This window comes from Dermacentor albipictus, chromosome 5 (assembly GCF_038994185.2).
Source record: "Dermacentor albipictus isolate Rhodes 1998 colony chromosome 5, USDA_Dalb.pri_finalv2, whole genome shotgun sequence".
NCBI lineage: Eukaryota > Metazoa > Arthropoda > Arachnida > Ixodida > Ixodidae > Dermacentor > Dermacentor albipictus.
The window spans coordinates 58,164,331-58,184,445 of record NC_091825.1 but is presented as its reverse complement, the minus strand read 5'-3'; the positions used below and the strand labels follow the sequence as shown (position 1 = coordinate 58,184,445).

Sequence of the window (20,115 nt, the reverse complement as noted above, 5' to 3'; positions counted from 1 at the left end):
GACGATTGCTTAAACACTAGTAAATCTTAAAAATCATCACCCCGTACATCATAGACGTGCTTTGCAGGTTCATAGTTAACAGTGTTAATTGTGAACAGTGTTAGTTTTCATCCGCCGGCAGGCGAGCTGTCAGGCTTCTTTGGCGTGCTGGAGATAGGTGGCAACGTGAAGATTATCTTCGTCTTTGCCATGCAGCAGTATGGCGTCAAGAGTCGTCGTCAGATTTCTGCCTTAAGACAGCTTGAACAGCGACATCTCTGTTGTTTCTTGCACCGTCGTGTTGTAAGCGAAGGCTACGTACGGCAAAACAGCATGCCAGGTCTTGCGCTCGACGTCGACGTACATTGCTAACTAGTCGTCGAAGGTCTTATTCAGTCGCTCCGTTAGACCATTCATCTGCGGGTGGCAGGCCGATCTCCTCCTGGGGCTTGTGTGGCTGTATTGCAGAATGACTTGTGAAAACTCTGCTGGAAAGGCTTTTTCTGTGTCGGTGATGAGGACTTCAGTGGAACCACGTCACAGCAGGTTGTTCTCGACGAAAAATTTCCCCACTTCGGCTGCGCTACCATTTGGCCGAGCTTTAATTTTCAGCGAAGCAGGTAAGGTAGCCCTTCGCCACAACGATCCGCTGATTTCGGAATGTTGACGTCGAAAACGGTCCGAACAAATCAATCCCGATCTGCTTTAATGGTTGGCAAGGAGGCTTGATCGGCGGTGGTAATCGTTCTGGCCTTGTCTGTGGTGTCTTGCGTCGCTGACAGTCTCGGCATGTGTTGAGGTAACGGGCGAAGTCGGCGGTAAGGCGTGGGCAGTAATACCTTTCCTTTCCTTTTCTTTCTGGGTGAAGCCGAGGTGCCCAGCGCTCACGCCGTCATGTAGTGCGTGCAGTACTTCTAGACGCAGCGCCGACGGAACAAGAAGGTAGTTGGCGGGGACTGGTGAGAAGTTTTTTTGTTTTTTAATGTGAGGGTAAATGCCTCAGGACACACAGGGGTGTGGGATGGGGGTGAATAAGGATGATTGAATGAATGGAAAAGGATTTGGTGACCTTATTAAGTCCAAGAGGGATCGATAACGCGGTCCCTGCGTCCAAGCAGTGTAATCGCTCGGATTCTGCGGCGAGAGTCTCGCTGCTGCGAGGTGCCGGAGCCTTGTCGGTTTCAGTGCAGGGCAAACCCTCAGAAGGTGGTGGATGTCGGCTTCAGCCGTTTGCGACTTGCAAAGTGGACACTCAGGACGAGGATATAACGGGCGAAAGTGCGGCCACTTCCTAGTCACGGCAGGAGTGAGGGCAATCCCGACCCGTACCCTCCGAAGCGCAACCTCCTCTGCACGGGTAAGACCGCGGGGGAGGTTTACCGCACACGGAGGTATTAGAGCACGTGTGCCGCACCGGAGGTGCTCCTTTCTTGTTAAAAGGAGGGTGGCATCATCTAGGGGAAAGAGTTGAGGCGGTGACGATGGAGAGGTTGCTAGACGGGTCGCGGAATCCGCACGGCTTTGGAAGCTTAGAAGGTCGCGTGGGATCCACTCGGCAGATATCGGCTGCGGGATGCGTGCCGCCAGAAGATGGATCTGCTGGCATATGTCAAGGCGTCGCAGAAGCCGCGTCGCCTGGAGGGCGTCAGTGCGGATGACGATTCGGGCCGTCGGGACCATGGGAAAGGCGGCCACAGAGCACAACGCTTCTCGGACAGCAAGGAGCTCAGCACAAAAGAGGAAGGAGTTTCTTGGATTTGAAACCGGGTCGTCTTATTAAGGGTAGGTGCGCATGGGCAATAAATTGCAGTGGTTGTTTCACAGTCCTCAATGCTTGCATCAACGTAAAGGACGATGGAGCCAAGTGACAGGTGGGCATCTTGAGCAATAATTCGGCTACGAAGCGACGCCGCCGCGTGAGTTGATGTCGGACGACGTATATCAGTTGGCTTGTTATCACTCAGCTGTACAAAACTCCAGGGAGGAAGAACTGGCGATGGTGGTGGTAGAAGCGTGTTCGAAAAAGCGTAAGCCCTGAGAGCACACGTTGCGTCTGAAAGGCTGGCCTTAAGCCTGCGAGCATCACGTCGCTGCTGCATCAGCTCATCTAGTGTGTTGAGCTGCGCATTTTCTTCGAGAGCCACGATCGGGGTGATGCGGGGAAGGCAAGTGATGACCCTCATTGCCTCGCGATTAACAGCCTCAAGGCAATCCCATTGTGCCCTCGCCAAATGCTGGAATTGGGCTTGATAAACAAGGCGTGGTTGCACTAACGCCTATTATCGCGCAACATATGAGCTGGCGCCGCCCGTTTTAGGAGCAATGCGCCTAATCAGACCCAACGTCTGAAGTGCCTGCTTTTTAGCGCTGGAGAGCCAATCAGTTCCTGTTCCCGAATCGTGTACCATTAGACCCAGAATTTTTATAGTTGAACATTGTTGAAGAGGGGTTCCGTATAGATGAAGACGAATGGGTGTTGCAGAGAGTTTACGCCGGCCACAGCGAGTGGCGGCTGACATGTAAGCAGATTTGCTGATGGAAAGCCTAAGGCCGACCGAAGAAGCGTAAGTCGCCGTGATATCTAAAGATGACTGAAGGGCAGCGGCTTCAGTCTGCAAGTCGTGATGAGTGCTCTATACCATGATGTCATCAGCGTACAAAAAGAAATTTATGTCGGGTACATCGTGTAGGCGCCATGCAAGCGGGATGAAAGCAATATTGAATAATGTGGCGGACAATACAGATCCCTGGAGTACGCCACGAAGAGGGCAAATGAGCCGGCGACGTCACCACTGAGGCGAATTGCAAGACGTCGGTCTTCAAGGAAACATTTGACAGAACTCCGTACTCTAGGGGGAAAATGGAGCATGTCAATTGAAGCCAAGATGGCAACATGACATGTTATACGCCATTTCGACGTCCATAGCCAGGACAGTATGGACATTGTGGCTACGAGTTGACGATAAAACCGAGGATGTCAAGACAACCAGCGCATCTTCAGTACCTATGGATGGACAGAAACCAATTTGAGCAGGGTGGTAGAAACCGTGGTGCTCTAGCCACCACGACAGTCGTGCGGCTAGCATTTTCTCAGCAAGCTTGCACAACATTGACGTTACGGAAATGGTTCGGAAGTTGCCAAGGTCAGTCGGCGGCTTGCTTGGTTTCGGAATCTGGATCACAATAGCTGATTTCCAGCCTGGAGGGACAACGCCATCTAGCCATACCTTGTTAATGGTGTCAAGGAGTTGAGGCAGCACAGCGTAACTCAAGTTCTTGTAGGCCTCATAAGTAATAGAGCCTGGTCCGGGTGCTGTCTTACGATTGGTACCATCTGTCGCTGCAAGCAACTCAGGCGAGGTGAAAGAGCTTGCAATCCCCTCGGAGTCTGCTGTAGATGGTAACCTGTCAATATGTGTCGGTATGCCTGCCAATTAGGGAAACGCCATTGGCTGTTTGAGGCAACGTGTCGTACTACGGAAAAAACTTCCGGGCTGCTTCTCTGGTGAAATCATCCGGCGACAAGCCAGCAGCGAAGCAGGCTGTGGCTGCCGCGTCTGGGTGGCGGCAACCGTGTTCCATGGCATGGAACGTTCGCCAGAGAGAAGCATTCGATGTCTTGGATGGAAACCGCTCACACCACGTATGCCAGTGCCTCCGCGAGAGGTCGTGTTCATAACTGCGGGCCTTAGCAGTAAGGAAATACAGTCTTTTACGTGCTTGTGCAGAAGTGGGGTTTCGGGATGCTGCCAGCTCAGCTTGTCTGCGAGCAGCCCACAAGTTGAGCAGGCCGATATCCGGTGCCGGGCGATCGACGTCTACCCAGCTGATGGTTGTAGCTTCATTGAGTGCGCTTTGTATGCGGTCAACAATTAGTGGTGACGAGTCCACAAAGATATCTTGGAGAACAGAGCGAAAGATGTCCCAGTTGACCACAGAACACTTGTTGTGCAATCGGTGGGTCTGCGACGGATGAAGGCCGATGATAATAGGGTGGTGGTCACTACCACTGCAGTCGGGCTCCAGATGCCAAGTGGGAGTGCCGGGACCCGAACACCACGTAAGATCTGGTGCGTAATTTGTACGTCGAGCTTGAGGCACAGCCCGCGTTGCTTAATCGGGATGGATGAGTAGTAGAAACAACGCATCCGCGAAGGCGCCCCGCACACGCCCCTCACTCCCAATCTGGGTGAGGGGCGTTGAAATCACCACCAACTAAAACAGGACACGCTGGTTATTGGCGGCGGATAATCTGGGCTGCCACTGGCTGGTCTTCTGTAGTATGACGCTACCACAACAGTTGCCTTGGATAACTTCACAGCTACAGCCACTACCACCTGATATGAGTTACACCAGTTTTCAAGAGAAAGGCAGACCTGGGGATAGCGCGTATCAACATACACTGCCGCCTTTCCTGGAGGGGCAGTTGTGTGCACGCGATGGTCACTCATCGAAGTACACACGTATCCACTGAATCCCTGAATAGCAGGCAAGGCGTTGGTCTCCTGTAGTAACAGGGCCCACACCTGCAGCTTGTTCATACGTAGACGGGATTTAAGTTCCCCCACTTTCGTGGAGAGCCCTCTACAGTTCCACTGAAGCACACCACAAACACCTGTGCCCGCCATTTCGATTACGAGTCCAGGCGTTGTAAAATCACAGATGTCAGGTTGGATAACTGGCTGACCATGAACCGTAAGAGGGATGTTGTAGAGTTATCCGGCAACGGAGCTGATGAAGAGCTGGTAGACACTGCGACCGATACAGCAGGGCGTGGCAGAGACGATGATGCAGCGGAATCGATTGTTGTAGTGGTGTGAGATTCCACTGCACGTCGCCGACACGCAAGTAATTCACGGTGCTGTCGGAGCTTGGATACCTCCGCTAAAAGGCGGGCAATTTGATTGTCAGCTGCTGCCATATCATCACGCGGACGTTCCGGCCCGCTCTGCTTCTGTGTAACCAGCGGGCGGCGGTGGTCTTTGCGAACTTTGTCACTGTAAATCTGTTCGGAATGGGGTGCCGGCGGGTCGGTCTCGGAAAGCTCTGGCCAGTCGTCGTCATCCCACTGGAGCGCAGGAAACCTGTTAGATGTCGGCACTGGTTGTGTTGAAGCATGCTGACACCATTGCTTATGAATCCCACGACGAACCTTCTGAGTGGCCTTTTGCTTTGTGGGACAAGTTCGAGAAGTGATCTCGTGGTCGTCGGTCTTGCAGAGTCCGCATCGGTAATACACTGCGCCAGCTAGTACAGCTTCATCTGGTGCTGTAAATGGACAGGATCGGCGCTTGCGGCCCGGTCGGAAACAGTTATAACAATAGACGACACTGGGTGTATATGGCCGAGGTCGTAGAATGCAGCCATAGTAGTACAGGCGGGCTGGGGGAGTTAGTGGGCCCTGCAAGGTGACGATGCAAGAGCGCCCCTTTCCCACTTAACGCGCTTGAATGACACGGTGAGTACGACAGTAGAGCTCACGCTAGAGGGCAGTCTGGTCCTCGCGAACGTCAACGTTGTAAATGACACAGCGCTGTAAATCCGAGCCCTCTACCAGGTACACCTGGACCGGCACGGTGACTTCGCTTGTTATCGAGTGTCGTTGAAGCGTTTGCAAACGCTCGACAGCAGCCAATATCGGGAGCCACTCAGCGATGGTATTTGACTTCTTCCTGGCCGTGAAGCCGCGGAAGCCTGAGGTGCCCAGACAAGCGTCTAGGTTCTCCTGAATAATCCTGTTCGGAATCTCCGTGAGGCTTGTGGGGGCCAGAGTTTTAATGGTTGCTGTATAGCAAACCCAGCCCGGTGTCGACGCAACTGGGTGGTCAGTCGTTAGACAGGAACGCTTGCCTTGGGAGCCGCTGTTGGCCGAACACGAATCTGGTGCAGATTTCTCCGAAGGACGCTTCTGAGAACAGCGGGGGCCGGCGGCGCAGATGGTAGCGCAGAAGACAAGTCCATAGGGGTACTCGTTTCGTCATGCATTATAACTGGAGCCCCATTCCCGATCGGTGTCTGGGAAGCCATCGCCGGGCTCCACCCTGAGGGCCGATCACTCGTGGTCTGATGTGCATTTTGGGAAAGTGATGGGTGGGCTGGGGGTTACCGAAGGACTTGGAGCATGAACTAAAAGGAGGGATCCAGGCTCTGGTGTCAATTGTGCGGCCGGTAATGCCGTCGTGACGAGTGGCACCAGCGAATCTACCGCCGCCAGCGCGTCACCGGAGGCACTAGGCCTAGTCCCGATGTACAATTCAGCTGCAGGATCGATGGAATGTCAAAAAACCAGACTGCGCATGAGCGTCCGGAGCGTCCTCAAATGTCTTGAGGTCCAATCTCTTGACGTATGGAACGTATTTACGTGGAAGGCGAGATTTTTCACAGGAGCGGTGAGCAGCCACCTTAGCAGGGCAACTTCGTCGTCGTCGTCAGAAGTTGTTCACCACTAGGTTGTTTTGAATAGTAACCGGACACAATCCGCCCTTAAGTGACCTAGGAACAACGTCTATATTCGCTTCTAAATGCTGAACGAGGCCTTTTAGCTCCGGCTCGGCTCTTTGCTGTTCAACGAAGTCTTCCGCGCTTATTATTCCAAGGAGGGCGTCGCCATCCTCGTCCTCTTCCGGAGTCGAGCCGATGGGGGCGCGTGATTTGAAATCTGCACCAGCGTGTTTTCGTCGCCCTTGTAGATTACAGTGATGCCATATTCTTGCAGTCTGAGGCTCCACCACGCCAGCCGTACTGAAGGGTCCTTTAATTTAGCTAGCAAACACAACGCGGGGTGGTGGCTGACGACTTTGAATGGCCTGCCATATAGGTAAGGGCGGAATTTTGCTGTAGCCGAAATGATGGCGAGGCATTCCTTTTAAGTCGTAGAATTATCGCCTTCCGCTTCTGGCAGAGACTGGCTAGCGGAAGGTATCACGCATTCAAGTGTGTCTTTCCTCTGGACTAGGACGGCACCGAGGCCTAGGCTACTGGCGTCAGTGTGCATTTCGGTGTCGGCGTCCTCGTCGAAGTGCCCAAGTACCGGCGGCGACTGCATGTGTCTTTTGAATTCTTGAAATGCGTCGGCCTGGGGCGTTTCCCACTTGAACTCGACATCACATTTGACCAGATGTATTAGGGGCTCAGCGATACGAGAAAAGTCATTGACAACGCGCCTACAGTAGGCACACATTCCAACAAATTTATGCACTGCCTCTTTGTCGATGGACTGCGGGTACTTTGCGATGGCAGCTATATTCTGCCTGTCGGGGTGGACACCACATTTGCTGATAACGTCGCCTAGAAACAGAAGCTCATCGCAAGCGAAGCGGCACTTTTCCGCCTTCAGAGTGAGCACTGATGACTTGATTGCTTCTGCTACTGTCCCAAGCCGCCTAAAGTATGGTCAACGTTTACGACGAAGACGAGGACATCATCCACGTAAGCAAGACAGTTCTGCTACTTCAGTCCTGCTAAAACTATGCCCATCACGCGCTGAAACGTTGCAGCTCATACAGGCCGTCTGGCGTGATGAAGGCAGTCTATCCTCGAACTCTTTCGTCGACTTCTATTTGCCAGCAGCCAGACTTGACGTCCATTGATTTTAAGTGTATAGCGCTGACGAGCCAATCCAGTGCGTCTTGTATCCGTGGGAAGGCGTATACATCCTTCATCGTGATCTTGTTCAGTCGACTATTATCGACGCAGAAACGTAGGGTTCCCTCCTTTTTCTTCACCAACGATACAGGAAATGCCCACTGGCTTTTTAAAAGGTTGGATTATGTAGTCGTGGAGCATTTCGCTGACTTTTCGCTTATCAGCTTCACGTTCTCGCGTTGAAACTCGATAAGGGCTCTGGCGAAGTAGTCGAGCACATTCTTCAGTTATTATGCGATGCTTTCCAACTGGTGTTTTTCGAATCCTCAATGATGTTAAAATGTAGTCTTTCTATCGCGGGAGAGGACTTCTGAGCGGTTGCTGTTTACTCAGGGGGAAACACTGATTTTTGTCGAAGTCTGGTTCGAGAACAGTGTTCGTCAGGGTAGATGCCGCAGAATCCGAGAGGACAAACGCAGTGCTGTTTTCCACAATTTCCTTGCTGTACGTGATCATGGTGCCCTTGATGATGTGCTTGAACTCCTGGCTGAAGTTTGTTAGCAACACTGTAGCTTTCCGTCCGTGCAGTCGACGCAAATTTCATGGTGGAACAGCAGACATTGGTCGCCGTCCATGAGGCCTTCTACATCTGCGAGTCTTTCACTGTCGACGAAAATGACAATGCTGCAGCGAGGCGCTATGCTGACTTGGTCCTCCAGTACACTCGAAGGACGGTGCTTCAAGGCCCCTCCATCGTTATCGCTTGGCCTGTGGACAGCGTTATCGGCTTCGCCCTCAGGGCTATGACGGCCTCGTGTTGGTTCAGGAAGTCCATGCCGCGAATTACGTCTCGCAAGCGCTGTTGGATGACAACGAGCCTTGCAGAGTAGGTCTGGCCATGCACTGTAAGTCTTGCCGTGTAGATTCCCGTTGGCTGACTGAAGCGTGGGCTTTCTTCAGCTTGGCGGCGAATAATTCACTGATGAAGGAGTAGTCGGCTCCTGTGTCCACTAAAGCGGTGACTGCGTGGCCATAGAGAAGCATGTCGATGTCAGTTATTCTTTGTACTACGTTGCAGTTAGATCCTGGCGTCGGATCACGGCTGCGTCATGTTGATGTGTGGCTGGTACATCGCATAATCACTTCTTTGACCGCTGCATTCTTTGCGCCCTGGCTTCGCCGGCATTGCGGCATGTCGCTGTCATGTCGTCGAGATAGATTCTTCGGTGTCTTCGTAGGCGACGAAAGAACTTTGTCAGTTTGGCGGGCAGCAACCGCGCGTCCATTGGTTGCTGCTTTTAGTTTTTCGGATATCAGCTGACGGAGCGGGCAGGGGCTGCATCAGTGTATCGACGCCGCTTCGGCGACAGGTGGCGGCCTGGTGATGGCGAAGTGGACGGTCGCCGAGGGCTTCACTAAGCAGCGATGAGGTAGTCGGTGATATCATGCGGGGCGTTTACGTTGCTGCGGGCGGGGAGCGTTCAAGGCGAGCTCTCGAAGTTCCATTTCACGATATAGGCATCGGCGGTAGAAATTTCTGGCTTCCCAGCAGTGATAGCAGAAGGGGTGGTGGTCGGGGGTGCGCCAAATATCGGTCGTCCTCATGTGGCTGCTTTGGACGACGGCTGGGCGAGCTGGCGCCAGTGGCGGACGGTGGAACTCCCTCGTTACAACGCCCTGGCGCAGGCGCGGATGGGGATCGTGACGGTGGGCTACAGCGGCGTACGTCATCGCTTTCGGCTAAGGCTGCGGCGACTAAGGTACTCCAAGTGATTATAGGAGCTCTTCTCGTACGACGTCGGCAACCGAAGCCTCTTGAGGCTGGGATGAAGGGAACAGCTTCTGAAGCTCCTCGCCACACGACCGCTCTGATACTGTCGCACAGATCGTCAGTGACCAGTGATTGAACTCCGGCCGTTGAATTGCCGGTTCCATATTTCAAGTGTCTTCTCATTGCTGGTAGCCTCGCGAAGAAGCTTGTCAACGGTCTTAGGTGGGCTTCGTATCATGCCGGCAAAAATTGGTCCTTCACACCACGCATGAGTAGGCGGACTTTCTTCTTCTCGGGCATGTCCGGGCAGGTGTGGCGGAGTAGACGGGTCATCTCCTTCGTGAAGCTCGCGATGGTCTCATTAGGCAGCTGCGCTCGGGTTTTGTAGCGCTTGGGCTCGCATGCCTTCGTACTACACTTCTGAATGTCGGCAGGAAACCACCTTGGAACAGGTCCCACGTCGGTAAGGTGGCTTCTCGGTTCTCGACCGACCTCCTGGCGGCGTCTTGCGATGTGAACAAAAAACATCTCACAGTTTGTCATCGCTGTTCCAGCTGTTAAATGTATCAAGCCTCTCATACGTCTCCAGCCAGCTTTCCGGGTCCTCGAATGTGTAACCGCAGAATGTCTGTGGCTCCGTGGGCTGCTGCAGCACGATCGGTGTTGACGATACTGGGGCTGTCATTGCAGCTGCTGTCGTGGCCGTGCACTTCGTGGTCTTCTCAAGCAAAAGTGTGTGCTCTGGGGATAGCCCTTGCAGACCCCGGCTAGATCGCTGGCCCTTGGCGACATAGGTGTTGTCTTCGCAGTTGGGGTTTGACTCGCGGCTTTGCGGGGTCGTTCGGTACATGAACGAAGTAGCACCTTCACCAGATACCACGTAGTAGTGACGGTGAATAATATAACGGCAAATCTGTAAAAGATGAAGCAAACTTTTATTGGGGGAACTTGTGTCCACAAATGCAAGTTAAGTTACACTCAACGCACAGCGATAGCGGTGAACACGGTCGGCGATTTTCGAAATCTCATCTGCCCGTCAAAAGCGTCGGGTTTTATACACCAGGCATCCAACGTTCCAGAGGAAACGCTGGTGCCTGCCTGCCTTCCGGAAAGTTCTACACCATATTCATTGCGCATACATGCAAGAAGATTGCAGAAGCTTCGTTGACAACAGACAGCGGATAGAACCATCGGTAGCATTCGTGAAAGTTCTGATAGACGCAGGCGCGTCCCGCGTACGCAAAAAGATAAACAAGCCCAATTATATATATATATATATATATATATATATATATATATATATATATATTGACGTCGTTATTGAACTTTGTGCGGAAGAATGACTGTGTACTATACCACACGTATAAAATTCGCGATGACCAAATAAATCTTCAGAATTCCCTGAACGTAGTAGCCCAGTGCTGTGCACAAATTGACAAATGCTATTGGACGCGGAGAAAAGAGTTTATATTAAGAAAACGAAATGAGCATGGACAGGACATGTAGTGAGGAGGGAAGATAACCGATGGTCATTAAGGGTTACGGACTGGATTCCAAGGGAAGGGAAGCGCAGCAGAGGGCGGCAGAAAGTTAGGTGGGCGGATGAGATTAAGACGTTTGCAGGGACGACAAGGCCACAATTAGTACATGACCGGGCTCGTTGGAGAAGTATGGGAGAGGCCTTTGGCCCTGCAGTGGGCATAACCAGGCTGATGAAGAGGATGATGATGATGATGAGGCTTGAGAACCTACGAGCGCTGGTACTACATAAGGCGTTCAATTAACGCCCCTACGCCACTGTCTGTTCACGCATTGTTCATCGCAAGTTCCTAATTTTGCTAATACTATGGTGATGAACGACCAAAGCACTCTTTGCTGCTTGTCCAAGAAGCTTACAAAAATAATAAGGAAAGTACATGCATAATGCCTCACCGCCACTGCCCGCGTCCTGTTCTAGGCAAGTTTTATTGTCTGGCCAGCTGAGGATGAGTCCGACGGAGTCTGCAGTTCGGTGAGTCAAATGGAGTGCGAAGTTCCTGAATTCGGGAATTCGAGTGAACCTGGCACGGCCTGAAGATGACTATTATTTCTTCTGGCGACGCTTTCTTTGCCTGCCATCCAGTGTTTCGGTTGGCCGATCAGTCGCTATCTGGTTCTTGACGAGTACATTCCTCCTCACTCTCAAAAAGAAGGAACGCGATCGGCGGTGATTATCGCGCCGAGACAAGTAAAGCCCAACAATTTTCTTATTTTTTTTCAGGTATATGTCTTTAAGCATATGAGGAAACAATTCGTAATCTACTAAAATGACGGTTATTTGCAAAGGAATTGTAAGTAAGTAAAAATTTACATTTTCTACTTTAAGGTCGTTTGTTTTGATTTGATACGGTGTATATCGTTCAATTAATTTATCGGTCTGCCCCTGCACACCCATAGCGACAAGATAATGGACTGAGGCTGCATATATTTACGCATCAAATCCTATTTACATTAACATGGCCCAGTGTAGATATAGTCTGTGCCTGCGCTCGTTACATTATCACCGAAGATTTCTACTTACGCAAACTCTCGAATTTTGTTCGCCAAGTTTACTCGTTAACAGAATCAGGAAATCAGGTTCTCCTTCTTTGGATGGAGAAGAAATAATGATGTGAAGGGGCAGCATAGCATAACATACGTATTGTTACTATGATGTTTTGAAAATTCCGACAGTGTGCCCAAAAAGCCTTCCTTCCTTCCACCCCAACCTTATTCCGCCTTCTCTAAATGAAGCTTATTTAACCATTACAATCAAAACAGAAAGCAATTTAGAATGAATATGTTCGTCTCATTCGAAAGTCGAATTTACGACAAGGAAACAATGGTTCAATGAAACTTGTACCATGTGGTTATAATTTAGCAGTCTCTTTATAATTTGCGGATTAACTAAAATTGATAAGTCCAGGCTTCCCATGCCGACTCCTCCCTCTTTTTATTCAATACATGGCAGTTTCTACACTGAATGTGGTGTTCCTGATAGCTCGAGTAGATCTTGCTTTCTTGCTATGCAGAGTGGAGAACCCTTTTCGGGATTTCGAACAACCATTTGGTCATTTTGAGTTGACATAAAGCGAGCGTTTTTTTTTTCATAACACCATTTCTTAGCCAAACCAGCTTTATTACATGACTTGCTAAGTTTTCATTCAATATCAGTTTCTCTCAATTCAGAGAACTCTTTCTTTTATAACAGTGAACCCTGGTGTCCCGCCTTCGGAAAGGCACAGGATCGGGGAACGAAAGTAAGGCCTCCTGTTAACATATGTAATGCTTGAATGTCGTATTGACTAGACTCAGGAAGTTTAGGTTTTCAACCTTCGCGAGATGAGACGTATCAAGCGAGCAATAGCGGCCAATCTCGGCGTATCCATGAGCGGCATCCTTCGCCGTATTGGAACCCATTGGTTGTTATTCCACAGTGCTCTGCGTAGTCGAATAATGACACATTACTTGTAGCGAGTTCATTGATGAACGTGCCGCGAAACAACAAGTGGTGCACGAAAGCAGCGCTTGCTCCTCTATTGGCCTCGAGCTCGACCACTGCAAAAGCTGGCGCCACCGTCGGCGTGACGTGCTAGGAGGGATCACGTGGACGTAGCGGCCGCGTCGGCTGCTTCGGGCGCGCCGAAGCGAGCTGAAAACGAGTTTAAATTCCCTCGTACGCTGCGGTTTTCATTTAGTGGCGAAATTTTCCCGCTTCGAGTGTCTCCTTTACAACGCTTGAAAGCACTACAATAGGTAGTGGCTGCCTTTGAAGGCGCGCAACATGGTAGGCTAGTGCTCGGTGCCGCAGGGCCGGACGCACGTAACGGAGGCCGGTGTCAGCCTTATTCACACGTAGCCGCAGGACAAGAAGCTGTGTGAAGCTTGGCTCGCGAAACATAAAACCGGCAAACAGTCATCGGCTACAACTCGGGTATACAGCAAGCACAGACGCGAGGAAGATTTTTGCTACGGCGCGCGGTCTGCGATGTTCTGAAAACGCGCACTGAGACGCTCGCCCGAGTCCGCTGCCCGACTAATGCCATGACGGTTTGGTCTATGACCTTGTCGATTCTATAGATACTGGCAAGTTCAGTGGAGTGGAAAGGCAGCGGTAAGAAGCACATTTAAAGAAACCATGGCATCTGGTCATGTTTGTGTTATGAATCAATGCACTGGATTACAAAACAGCAGCAGCGGGAAATTGCACGCTGAGAACGCCGATAAACATACAGTGCGACGCAACTCGAGAAATAGTATTGAAAGGTCAAAGAATTTAGAACAAAAAAAAGATTGAATCGTCGCGACGGCACATCACAGTCCCCGTAGGCGTCGAAGTCTCCACAATGAAATTATTTTTGAACAGTTCTGATAGCGCCCACGCAACAATGGTTGCTTGTATACTGTCAAATGCTCATATTCTGCGGCCTAAAGCTCATGGCACGGTGCGAAAACGCGCGCGCGGAGAAAGCGAAACAGTGAGTGGACAAGCATGCAGACGCGCAGTCGGTCGCTGCGAATCTGCGCGATCGCTGCATTGAGGCTTCATTCTATTACGCTCCATTTAGTTATACAAGCACTATAAGAACATATTTCACATAGTTTGCTCTCAGCGTTTACCTACCTTTCACGCAAGAAGCCGGTTCGGGAGACTCCATCGCGGCGACCGCGCGCAGTGGCGTTCACTGTACGTATTCGATAAAGAGATAGCAGCTGTAACGATTGTGTGCTTTCAGTTTGCCCAAGATTATTATTTAGACAGTAAGAAACTTCTCTCGTTTCGAAAGTACTTCCAGAAATGTCCGGGAGAGCTCGCGCGTGGTGTTTTCAGTGAGCGCTGACAGCAAAACCTATGAGGAGCACGCCACGTGATCCCTCATACTACGCCAGCGAGGCGCTTCCGATAGAGGGCGACTCCGCAACTCCTCGCCGCCAATAGCGGATATCGGTGTCAAAGACGTGTTATGTGCTATGTACAGACCGCAACATGTGCCGCACAATTGCTTGATTTGCATGGACACATGCCTGTGTGGGCGAATAGTAAAGTGATCTTATTTCACGATTGTACTATCCAGGCTCTAGTGGAACAAAAACAATCTGCCCTGCAAACAAGCGTCGATGAGAATGTTTTTAATATTATATTGCCACTTGATCATATTCATGTCGTAAATAGTCTAACTTGCATTTAAGGCTGCTCTATCCTTGTCCAAGCTGTAGTGCTTATTCTCTCCACCTTTACTGAATATTTGGTTTTCGTTCATGTAGGAATCTTGATTCGCAAAATTGTGTTTTCATATCTATTTGCGCCCGGGATGCCCTGATACCGAACATCGCGTTAAATTCTCTTACACATCATTAGCGTCTCCGCGATGCTTCCATAATTGAGTACAAGGAGCCCTGTACAGTCGACATTTCTTGCTTTGGTATATTATCTGTTTGAAATCACCCTACGAACGTGCGATGTTGTGCTATCAGTACTTATGCATCTAATGATAAAAAGAAATGTTTGCAACCATATGCCATGTACGGACCTCGATATTGTTCATCTCTGATGCAAAACCGCGGAATTAAATCTGAAATAAGGATCATCTGGAGTAATAGCTGAAGCACAAAGCAGCCTTGCGCGTGACCTTCGTCGGTGAAATCACATTACTTATATAGTAATGCCACCCAACTTCGCCAAAACGTCCCCGAATGAGTTCGGGATCTATCTCGGCAAAAAACGAAAGTAGGTTTAGGAAGCTTTAACTAACGGTACCATAATCGTAAATAAAAACAAACATTGCTGTGTACTTTGTTTTATCATTCTATTTTAAGCTGTCATTCCTGCAGGACAGATCCCGTAGAGTGTAGTGCTTGGAATGGGATATTTCTAAACTTTCATAAAGTTGTCTGTTATATATATGAACATAAAATAAAACACCTTTCGGTTCTTATAACAGCATAAATGCCTTTCTACGGCGATACGCCAAGTATGTTGCAGTGTTTCCAGTATTTGTAGTTCGGGCTACACTTTCATCTGAAAATGTGTATGTGTAAACTGCACGAAACCAGGTAAAATTTAAAAAGAACAATTACACGTCATTATGAAGAAAGAGGCCAATATATTTCACATTTACATGTAATAAACAAATCGAGCACATAAATTTTGATTGAAGTGCAATACTGAATTCCTTGAGAAGTGTTTGATTTGAACAAGCTTTCGACATAGAATCAGAAGTGCACATTCTGCAAGCACTCACTTTGTTCAGCGTATGGATTTGCGTTGGTTCGCTTATTCATTTGTGGGAAAAATGGTAAAATTAAATTTTGTGCTTTTAAATTTAGCAAACCATTTGAGTAAAAAAGTAATAATAAAGCAAAGAAAATGTGGCCATTATGCGCTGTTTTATTCTTGGATTGCAACACACCTGAATAATCACGAAGAATTTATGTATGTGGAGGGAGGGGGGTACAGCACAGGTACGGTCGTCTGATCACTCCTGGATTTTTGGTGGGCTTTTTTGTTTTACTATATGGTATTCGTAACATTACTCGACATCTCCCAAATGTAATATTTCTGCAGCAAGATTTTTGTATTTTTTATAATCTCTGACTCAGAAGTAACCATTTAAGCGAAGAATTGAAGACGTTCCTCAAGTGCCATCCCCATAGTCAAATCGTTATAGCACTTTGGTGGCCCATTGTAGAGAAATGTTTCGAAATAACACCGCATCTAAATACATATTGTTTGTCAAATAGGTAGTCTTCTAAGCCGACGCATACTTGGAGCTAAATATGCATGTGCGTGAAAGGCATCCAGATGGTAGTAATGAACAAGAAAACAAAATACCGAGCCAACAAAGCGATTACGGCGGCATGCAATATGACACTATGAAATATGAGCGCATGCTACTGCTGGATGTGAATGTATTCCACTAGCTCATGTACTCTACAGACCAGTTTCAGAAAAAATTTTTTTTAATAAATAAGTCTGTCAAGCAGCTCAGAAGTGCAATGGACAGCCGTTTGGAGGAATGTTGAAGAGGATGTGGAAATTGCATTACAGAAATGACAACTTTAAATTGTTATAAACATAAAAGTATTTTTGGCTCAGTTCTCCAGAAAAAAAATGTGCATCATACTTATTTTTTAGGCCAGTAGATTGAGCACGGCACGTCTGAGAGTGGATATATAAAGCGGTGGTAAAATCGTTGATCACTACAGGACTGTCGCCGTCTTTGTCGCATCTCCGTTCTTTGCATCCGTCGTAGAGGTGAGAGAAACATACATACGCAGTTTGCTGTATGACTGAGACTAGATTTCCTCAGTCTTCAGTGTATTTAAGGAATAGCCATATATGACTCACTGTTTCAACAAATATAAAATTTTAATCCGACTGGCATTATTGGTCTATAGGGCGTTTCACTTGAGGTAAAAAGTAAAAGTATGCAAATGCTACATAGCCAGACAAAACCAATGTAATGTTGTACGCCATGGCTTCGAAATACTGAGATTATTTTTGCACTCCACCTAATTAGATAATTATTATTATATATACTCAAGTTCTCCATTGTTAAAATTATATAAAAAGTGTTAATAGCACAAATGAATAGTAACTTGAGAAATTCCCCATACAGCTTTCTGTTGCTCTATACAAGCCATATAAAAGTGTTTTTCCGAGTGTGAAAGATGCCTGCGAATACGCGCAAAGTGCATCGAGTGGCCAGTCGCGCGGCAATTTTGCCTGTGTTTATCGACACATCCTCGTTCTTCTCTCACTCTCCTCGCATTCTGCTCACGTAGGCTGTCCAGCCAATACTCTGAGCCTTCGCCTGCCTGTTGTGGACCCCGCTGAACCAATCCCCAGACACTCAGTTCAATAGACTTAGTTCGCTTGCCTCCTTAAGTTCTGACTTATTTTGACGTTTTCTGATCCCCACCGGTGCCCGACTGTCACTACATCGTGGCTTGCTTGCAACACATCCTCCTTACACACGGTATCACAGTACCTCATACAGTGCTATCTGTCAGTACGTCCGCCTGCTAATGTTCAATTTTGGCTTGACGAAACAACTGCTTCCACGACGAACGTCTGTGGCCCAGCTTTGCTGATTGCAGAATCACTCAGTGGCATCTGTTGCAGTAGACAACAATTCAACCGACCATACACTATCATCGCAGTCCGCAACTTGTACCATCGCCGACTTACAAACAATTATTGCGTCGTACATGCCGTCCGAGCGCGCCATGAGCTATACTGCGTTCTGCTTTGTTACCGCGATCAATTTCACTTCAGCGATCATTCTTTTAGTCCAAACTACAGCTGTTAAAGATCGCATAGGTACCGACGATGCCCCTCCTGTTCATCGCCTCCTCTATCGAGTGTCGCTGGCTGAGCGTTAGGTTCTTCGTGCAAGAGAGAGAGAGAGAGAGAGAAAAGGCTGTATAGAAAGGCAGGGAGGTTATTCACCGGCAATTCCGCTTGGCTACCCTGCTCGGGGAAGGGTGAAGGGGATAACAAGAGATGGAGAGCGGAAGGGCAAGATAGGGACAAATAGAGACGAACACGACAAACCGTGTACACTGCAGAGCGGTAGGGGGCGACCTTCTTAAAGTCTATCGTGAAACCTCGCAGACCGCAGGAACCTTAATAAAGCGAGTAAGGCCTTCAGCACGGAAGTTCTGTGTGAGTACTGACCTAATAATTTGAGTTCTGCTAGTGGAGGATTCTGCATCTGGTCCAGTACTATGCACAGCACTTGTCTCTCGGCACTATATCGAGGATAGACACATAATATGTGCGAGCGTCTCATCGATATTGAATGTGGCGCACGTGGTGCTATTGGCCATGCCGATAAGGAAAGCTTAAAAGTACGTAAATGCAACGCCTTGCCACAGATGGTACAGCACGGTCGCTTCACGTCGTGGCAACCCAGGTGGTAGATGCATCCGCATGTGCGAAGAGAACGAACGCAAACGACCCATGGTGAAAGCCGTCGAGTCCCACAAGGGCAAAGTACATTCACGGACATCAATCACAGCCTAGCTGCAGTGTCTGTTGGCGAAAGCGGAATCAAGACACGTTGACCAATTTCATGTGCAAATCGGGCGGCTTCGTGGGCGTATTCATTGCCGCTGATGCCGCAATGTCCTGGTAGCCATCGAAAGATAATGTCGGGTCTCTTGTCGTGGCTGCAGTTATACATGTGTCGAAGTTCTGAGGAGAGTTGTTCATTGGGTCCGTGGCGCAGTGGGCTTTGAGTGCACTGAAAGGCTGCCATGGAGTCACTAAAGACTGTCTATTGTTGTGGTGGTTCATGACTAATGGAATGAAGTGCAGGACGGAGTGCCGCAAGTTCTGCACCCACCGATGTGGTCACACATGAAGTTTTTCATTTGGCTTCTGCAGATTTTGCTAGGATCACGACTGCAGCTGCGGAGCTGTTGAGTTTTACCGAACCTTCTGTGTGCGTTGTGAGTGTGTTCCAAAGTTGCCTGTTTCAAGCTCGCAACCACCATCCAGCTTTCTTTCTGATTCCTAGAATTGTCAGTTGCACTGTCGGCTGGTGCAGCCGATAAATGGGTCTGATAATCGTGAAGCAGGAGTAAGTTCGGATGGTAAGCAGGACTGATGGCCTACAACGCTGTTGGAAAAGGTACACTGGAACACAGGAACACTGGAAGATTTTTCTTGGGAACTAATGCGTTGTGGCCTCTTTGTGGCCTCTCTATTGGCAAGCAAGCAAGACAGTGTGAAAGAATCCGAATCAGGTGTCGGATATGCGCTTTCAAGACATCTGTATCTATGCCATCTGTCAAAGTAGTGTCTCCTGCAATGGCCACTGTCACAATCGATGACGTTGTTTGGGGGAGACCGAGACAAGATCTGAGTGCTTCTGCTTGTACACTCTGGTGTTTACGGGTACTTGTAGTGCAAGTATTTGCTAGTACAGGTAAGCTGTACTGCAGGAAGCCCCAAAACAGTGCTTTATACAGTTGCAACATTGATGGCACTGTAGCACCCCAGGACTTCCCACCGAGAAACGCAAGAATCTCAACGATGCTCGTCAAACGCTTTGTCGTGTACGAGACGTGAGAGCTCCAAGTCCCTATCAATGATGACGCCAAGAAAGCGGTGCGTTCGTCTGTATCGTACAGTTTGGTCATTCATTCGCAAAGCATACGGAGCCATCGCTTTGTGAGTAAAAGCAATGAATCCACATTTCGAGGGGAAAGCTCCAGGCCTTGCCATCTTAGGTATGTTGACATGGCCGTTGAAGCCTCCTGAAGTCATGCGCGGACTTGTACACGTGTCACTCCTGAAGCCCATATGCAAATGTCTTCTGCAAATAAGGTCAGCTGAACGGTTTGCGGTAACGAATCGGCGAGACCAAGTAGCACAAGGTTCAAAAGGGTTGGACTGAGTACTCCGCCTTGCGGTACACCACGACTAGTATTGCTAGATGGCGTTGCTCCGCCTTCAGTCAAAATAAAAAAAAGATATTCCATTCAAATAGCTGCGTATCCAGCGAAAGGCATGCCCACCACTCCCTATAACTTCTACGGCGTCTAGAATCGTATCATGATCAACATTGTCATAAGCACCTTTACCATCAAGGAATAAGGCCGCAGTGATTCGTTTCAGATGTTTCTCGTGCTGTACGTATGTTACAAGGTGAATCCCGCTATCTATTAACGAGCACCCGCGTCGAAAGCCAGTTATGGCGTCTGGATAGACATTGTAAAATTCTAAGTACCATTCTAACCGTCTAAGGATCATT

General features: G+C 49.0%; 1 long non-coding RNA gene across 1 annotated transcript in view; it reads left to right on the top strand.

Moving 5' to 3' along the window:
• The first annotated feature begins 11,092 nt into the window (after positions 1-11,092).
• LOC135911181 (uncharacterized) overlaps positions 11,093-20,115 on the top strand; it is a 28,238-nt gene continuing 19,215 nt past the window's right edge. Inside the window, exons 1-3 of the long non-coding RNA XR_010567239.1 lie at positions 11,093-11,345; positions 11,595-11,668; positions 12,564-12,612. This is a non-coding gene — a long non-coding RNA (uncharacterized lncRNA). The remainder of the gene's footprint in view (positions 11,346-11,594; positions 11,669-12,563; positions 12,613-20,115) is intronic.